The sequence below is a fragment of the Seriola dumerili genome, unplaced genomic scaffold (genome assembly GCF_002260705.1).
Source record: "Seriola dumerili isolate Sdu_G_001 unplaced genomic scaffold, Sdu_1.0 BDQW01000116.1, whole genome shotgun sequence".
Lineage (NCBI taxonomy): Eukaryota > Metazoa > Chordata > Actinopteri > Carangiformes > Carangidae > Seriola > Seriola dumerili.
Window position 1 is genome coordinate 996,626 of NW_019174371.1, and position 7,698 is coordinate 1,004,323.

Genomic DNA, 7,698 nt, shown 5'->3' on the forward strand with positions numbered 1-7,698 from the left:
TAAAGTAATTAAAATCAACTGTATTTGATGAAGAAAGAAAAAAAATCTCCAGAACCTGACCACGTCCACAGGTTCAAACACACATAAGTAATTACAATTTCCAAGAACACATCAACCGTGCCTGCTGCTCTTATAGCTGGAGCGTGTCCAGGTCATCCTGCCTATTGATCCGCCACTGTTTTCCAATATTCTTCCATCTGCAGGGCGAACATCCTGCACCATGACACGTGTCAGATACAAACACCTTCATCTCACCTTCATGTCGAGACAGGTTCATTTACTCTCACCAACACGCACACACACAGATACACACTCGAAAACACCATCACAGACACGCTCCACTTCTCTCAGCAAATTATCACTGGCAATAAACTCAGAAACGACAAGCACCCATTCACACAAGGGATCAATCAAAATAAAATGAACCAAGTCGACTGACCGGATGAAAAATGTAGATTATTTCCAGTCCAGGTGTGGTTCTTGTGTAAATTCTCTGAACATTTTACCTCAGCTATAGAAAGTAGCAGACCTTTATTAGAGATTAGAGATTATTGCTTTCCTTCCTCTGTTTTATATAAAGTATATCATCATTTTATATGTAGCAGTTCAGTCACATTCTTCTAGTCAAGGCTATCCAGCAGTTCAGGAAGTTTAATCCCTTTCCTTCTCTGGAGGAAAGTTCAGAGTTAATTTAGTATCCGCTTAACATTAACAAAGCCCAGTAAAGTAGGATCATCAGAATGTATTCACTTGTGACAAAAAAAAAGTACGTCAGATAGAAAGTCATCAGATCTGTGAGTATCGGTATAGTTCTTTTGCTTATAGAGTTAATGCTGTGGATGTGTAGACTGCATTGTGCAGAATTCACAATTACCATTCCCAGATTGACCTTTATTTGTTAAATCATGTGGCTATTCTTTGAGACCTGGCTCTTGTTTAAGTTCTGGCTTTTAGTAAAATCAGTCCAGGAAATTATGCAAACAATTCTTTATTGATAACAGTGCAACCGATGTAAATGCCACACAGCAGAGTATTCCTGATTTGATGTTTGTTTTTGCCTGTTTATTTATTAGTTGCTGTGCTTTAATTAGTCCTGTTTTGATGTGTGTTTTGCATGCTAATTATTAGTTGCTTTTGGGATTATTTTCTAACTGTCTTTGGATTGTATGGGTTTGTTGTGTTTTGTAGTTTTGTTTGTGCACAGCTGAACTGAGCGCAATAGAGTGTGAACAAATTTACCTGATTGAGCACCAGGACCGACAGCAGGAAAAGCCAATCCACAGTTGGGAGCAGTAGACCGACGGATCAATCAGGGAAAGTGGACCTGCAGGTGGAACCACGGGTGGGGGAAGTTGTTCGAAACGCCGTGAAGACGTGAGTTACTGCTGCTGCACTGCTGGAAACACCCGCTGGACACTGATCGATGGAGCTGAGACGACATTTGTATCTATGGGCCAGAATGGACAGTACTGGGTGGAGGCTGAACCTTATTCCAAATGAATGCTTATATTGCTCTGTATTTGCTGGATATGTACAGGGTATTCAGAAAGTATTCAGACCCATTCATTTTTGTCACATTTTGGTATGTTGCAGCCTTATGCCAAAATGTTTTTTTATTTTTTTTATTTTAGCATAAAGAAATTTTTGCAAATTTGTTCAAAGGGAAAAACTAAAATATCACATTGACATAAGTATTCAGACACTTGGCTATGATTACTTTGCTATTTTTCTGGTGAAATTACGGTGGGGCAAACCCATACATCGTTGTGGCTCAAATCAATGTCAGAAGTTCAATGTGAATGCATTCCCAATAGAATAGCACCCCTCCTCACAGCTAGAAACACACACACACACAGCAAGAGACTGAGCCAGAGATGAGACCAATATTAGATAAGAATGGACCAGTAAGACAAACTTTGACACACAGATCACCCAGTTCAACACCCCACATTTTTCTGAGTTGTCCTCAAACAACATGTGGTCTGGGTAGACTACAACGGAGTCAACATGCATCACCAACAAATCAAATATGCAACCAAGAGAGCATGAAAAGAAAATACACAAAACGCAATAACAAAGTCAGCACTGTTTCCAAAAGTAATAAAACTTATATTCACTCACCATTGGAGTTTTCAAAGGAGCAGAATCTGGAGATGTTACAGGTGTGCGATCAATTGGGTCCCGTCCTGGTTCACATCGCTGCCGGTTTGAATTCATCCCATGAATCCTTTTACAAGCTGCGGTTGCGTTTTTCCAATTCTTATATCCATTTTAAAAAAGGCCGCCTCTGAAGGGATACGCTGTCCGGCGCTACCCAAAAATGTGGGCAGGCGAAGCAAAAAGTTGAGTCCATCTCAACCGAATAATCAAGCCAGCTCCCGGTTACCTATTAGCCGTGAGGGGTAATTTTTCCTGATTGGGCGCCGAAGTCCATCTCTAGGTCGTTGGCTAATGTCAGTGGTAGCATTAGCATCATGGCTAGTGGTGCCATTCCCTTCCCTGCTCCTCCTGCCGTTGCTCCTTCTCCTCCCCCCCATGGCTCTTCGTCCGCCCGAGCCTGGCAGATGGGAGAAGCAGGGCCCGAGCGGGCCCTCTTCCCCCGCCGGTGTCAATGAAGTGTCGGACTCGGTAGTGACCGTGACTTTACCCAAACGCCCGCCGGTCGTGGTCGCCACCGGCATCTCTACTTCCGTCCGACGGTGTTTGAAAATAAATTTATCCATGATACAATTTCCCAGTTTAGTGACGCTAACTGACGCTAACTGAATACAACTATAAGCTACTAGCTGCCACAGCCAGATAGCGTCTAGGTACTAGCATACTCGCAATGCGCGCGCTCACAAGAGTGACGTAAGAGGTGAACTTAATGAAGCCAGATCAGTGTAGTGTAATGTTGACAGTTGTCACTGGAGGCGCTGTTGGACTCCAAACTTTTCATGGTTGTTTTTGGGTGGGGCTAAGACAATTCTGGGTGGGGCTATAGCCCAGCCAAGCCACACCCATGATAATATGTTAATATATCATTGCAAGTTTACAAGTTTACTCACACAGAACAAGTTTGCATGAGTTGAAAGATTTTGAAAATGTGTTTTTTTTTTGTTCACTTCCCCTTCATCTGCGGCTGTTTGAAGAGAGCAGCGCCTCCAGCAGTCACGCCGGAAGATAAAGGGTTTCACTGGGGTAGATCCCTTTTCAATATCTCCTCAACATATGAGCACAAACACCCCTGCAGAGCTTCTCTGGTATTCATTATCCAAGTCCGAAGGTATATTTTAGTTATATTTGTCTTTCATGTGAAAATATTTTAATCCTGACAAAGTGCAAGAAAAAAAACTAGCGTCTGTAGAAACATGATAATGAGAAGATGGAATGTGCTCAGTACCTAATGTGGAGTTGAAATTAATCTCCATGTAGACTGAGGCAGGGAGCGAGGAGGAGAGCAATTTTTCTTTTTCACCTGAATCTCTCCACGCAGCACACTCTGCTATCATCGATGAAGGGATCAGTACCTTTTGGTGTGCAGTGCGAGGTCACTCTGTCCTGAAACAATAAAAAAAAAAGCTCTTGTCATTAAGTGAAAACATGCCACGGCCAAAACTTTTATATTGCACTTTCAAAAAAGTTTTTCAAATCCTTTGACACAAATGTTTTAACAAGGAGGACCAGGTTTAAAGGTTTAAAGGACTGCTTCACCCAAATAGCAAAAACTTATTAGTTGTGTTAATGTTTGGTGCCAAATCTAAGCAAATTTCCTCATGGTGGTCTTGAGATATCACATTCAAGAGGCCAAAACTGTGTTTTTCTAGGTCAACGTGACCTTGACCTTTGATCCTTTGACCACCAAAATCTAACCAGTTCCTCCTTGAGTCCAAGTGGACATTTATGCCAAATTTGAAGAAAATCCCTCAAGGCCTTACTGAGATATTGCGTTCACAAGGTCAAAACTGTGTTTTTTGAGGTCACCATGACCTTGACCTTTGACCAACGAAAATCTAGTCAGTTCATCCCTGAGTCCTAATGAATGTTTGTGCCAAAAGAAGTTCCATCAAGACGTTACTGAGCTATCACATTCACGAAAAATGGGAATGACAACCTGAAAACATAATGCCTCCGGCTCTGGCTGTTGCCAGCGAGGCAGGAAGTACAAGTTGTATAATTAAACAGTAATTGAATTTGTCTGTGAGACTAGAAACCACTAGAAGTAAAGGAGGAAAATGTTTTGTAATTCGGGTGGACTAACCCCTTAAAGTTAAGTAAGCTGAGAACTATCAGAATTTAATAATTAGGGCCTGAGTAAAACCAAGTTTAATATTCATGTGTTTCCGTAAACCATATGGAGGGAGAGCTGGGAGTTGATTAGCTTAGCTCAGCATAAAGACTGAAAACAGCTTGCTTGGCTCTCATTAATTAACACATCATATCTTGTAGGTTTAATCCGTATACAAACAAAAACATAGCGATATTACTGGGAGTTTTGTGGTGTAACTGTTTCTTGGTGAGCAGTGGCTTTTAGTCTTTATCATAAGCTAAGCAGTTTAGCTTCTAACCACGTAGTGCAAAAGAAGCAAGTGCATATATACTGTACATATGTGTGGACACGTGTATCCATGAGCTGTATATTGCTGGAATAAGCATATTTTCCCAAGGAAAGGTTTAATTTGGAGTTGCAGTTATTTGTTGTTCAAAGCAAAGCTTGGAGTCAAAAATAAAACGCAGATTCCACAGTTCAGTACATATTAAATGTCTTTTTTCAAAATAAAACTGCACATTTCAAAGTGGCCTTTTATTGTGACAAACATAATAATGATGCTGTGTAATCAGCATCTTGATATGCCACACCTGTCAGATGGATGGATGAACTTGGCAAAGGAGAAATGCTCACTAACAAGGATTTAAACACATATGTGAAGAAAATATGAGAGAAATTTGTTTTTTGTGTGTGTGTGTGTGTGTGTGAACTCTAGAAAAATGGGAGCAAAAACAAAAGTGTTGTGTTCATATTTTTGTTCAGTATATATTTAGGTTTCAGTTTCTCAAAATGACAGAAGTTTATGGCTACTTGGCCAAGACTTGTTGTTGGCTTATTGATGTGAACCGCCCTTGAACCAAAAAAATCACAACAGAAAAAACACAAGTACAAATGTCTCTTTCCCAACCTGTCGTCTTTGTTCCCTCCACTATAGTCTGGTATTTTCTTCTTCCTTTGGTTCTCCTGAGATACATAATAAAATCATTGCTGCTCACTGAAAGCACTGCAATCTATTCTCCCCTTGTACCTGACCCAAGATAGAAAGAAAAAACTTTATTANCTATTCTTTGAGACCTGGCTCTTGTTTAAGTTCTGGCTTTTAGTAAAATCAGTCCAGGAAATTATGCAAACAATTCTTTATTGATAACAGTGCAACCGATGTAAATGCCACACAGCAGAGTATTCCTGATTTGATGTTTGTTTTTGCCTGTTTATTTATTAGTTGCTGTGCTTTAATTAGTCCTGTTTTGATGTGTGTTTTGCATGCTAATTATTAGTTGCTTTTGGGATTATTTTCTAACTGTCTTTGGATTGTATGGGTTTGTTGTGTTTTGTAGTTTTGTTTGTGCACAGCTGAACTGAGCGCAATAGAGTGTGAACAAATTTACCTGATTGAGCACCAGGACCGACAGCAGGAAAAGCCAATCCACAGTTGGGAGCAGTAGACCGACGGATCAATCAGGGAAAGTGGACCTGCAGGTGGAACCACGGGTGGGGGAAGTTGTTCGAAACGCTGTGAAGACGTGAGTTACTGCTGCTGCACTGCTGGAAACACCCGCTGGACACTGATCGATGGAGCTGAGACGACATTTGTATCTATGGGCCAGAATGGACAGTACTGGGTGGAGGCTGAACCTTATTCCAAATGAATGCTTATATTGCTCTGTATTTGCTGGATATGTACAGGGTATTCAGAAAGTATTCAGACCCATTCATTTTTGTCACATTTTGGTATGTTGCAGCCTTATGCCAAAATGTTTTTTTATTTTTTTTATTTTAGCATAAAGAAATTTTTGCAAATTTGTTCAAAGGGAAAAACTAAAATATCACATTGACATAAGTATTCAGACACTTGGCTATGATTACTTTGCTATTTTTCTGGTGAAATTACGGTGTGTTGCAGCCTTATGCCAAAATGTTTTTTTATTTTTTTTATTTTAGCATAAAGAAATTTTTGCAAATTTGTTCAAAGGGAAAAACTAAAATATCACATTGACATAAGTATTCAGACACTTGGCTATGATTACTTTGCTATTTTTCTGGTGAAATTACGGTGGGGCAAACCCATACATCGTTGTGGCTCAAATCAATGTCAGAAGTTCAATGTGAATGCATNAGCGAGGCAGGAAGTACAAGTTGTATAATTAAACAGTAATTGAATTTGTCTGTGAGACTAGAAACCACTAGAAGTAAAGGAGGAAAATGTTTTGTAATTCGGGTGGACTAACCCCTTAAAGTTAAGTAAGCTGAGAACTATCAGAATTTAATAATTAGGGCCTGAGTAAAACCGAGTTTAATATTCATGTGTTTCCGTAAACCATATGGAGGGAGAGCTGGGAGTTGATTAGCTTAGCTCAGCATAAAGACTGAAAACAGCTTGCTTGGCTCTCATTAATTAACACATCATATCTTGTAGGTTTAATCCGTATACAAACAAAAACATAGCGATATTACTGGGAGTTTTGTGGTGTAACTGTTTCTTGGTGAGCAGTGGCTTTTAGTCTTTATCATAAGCTAAGCAGTTTAGCTTCTAACCACGTAGTGCAAAAGAAGCAAGTGCATATATACTGTACATATGTGTGGACACGTGTATCCATGAGCTGTATATTGCTGGAATAAGCATATTTTCCCAAGGAAAGGTTTAATTTGGAGTTGCAGTTATTTGTTGTTCAAAGCAAAGCTTGGAGTCAAAAATAAAACGCAGATTCCACAGTTCAGTACATATTAAATGTCTTTTTTCAAAATAAAACTGCACATTTCAAAGTGGCCTTTTATTGTGACAAACATAATAATGATGCTGTGTAATCAGCATCTTGATATGCCACACCTGTCAGATGGATGGATGAACTTGGCAAAGGAGAAATGCTCACTAACAAGGATTTAAACACATATGTGAAGAAAATATGAGAGAAATTTGTTTTTTGTGTGTGTGTGTGTGTGTGTGTGTGTGTGTGTGAATCTTGAAGGTTTGGGAGCAAAAACAAAAGTGTTGTGTTCATATTTTTGTTCAGTATATATTTAGGTTTCAGTTTCTCAAAATGACAGAAGTTTATGGCTACTTGGCCAAGACTTGTTGTTGGCTTATTGATGTGAACCGCCCTTGAACCAAAAAAATCACAACAGAAAAAACACAAGTACAAATGTCTCTTTCCCAACCTGTCGTCTTTGTTCCCTCCACTATAGTCTGGTATTTTCTTCTTCCTTTGGTTCTCCTGAGATACATAATAAAATCATTGCTGCTCACTGAAAGCACTGCAATCTATTCTCCCCTTGTACCTGACCCAAGATAGAAAGAAAAAACTTTATTATCCTCAGGGTTTTTTTTTTTCTTTTCTTTTTTTATCTTCTAACCTTTGCTACGGTTTCATTGTGAAGTAGCCACAGCTATTACATTTTTATTTTATCCTATCTTCAGTAAAGTTGAGCTGATGAGCTTATGGTCCCTCATA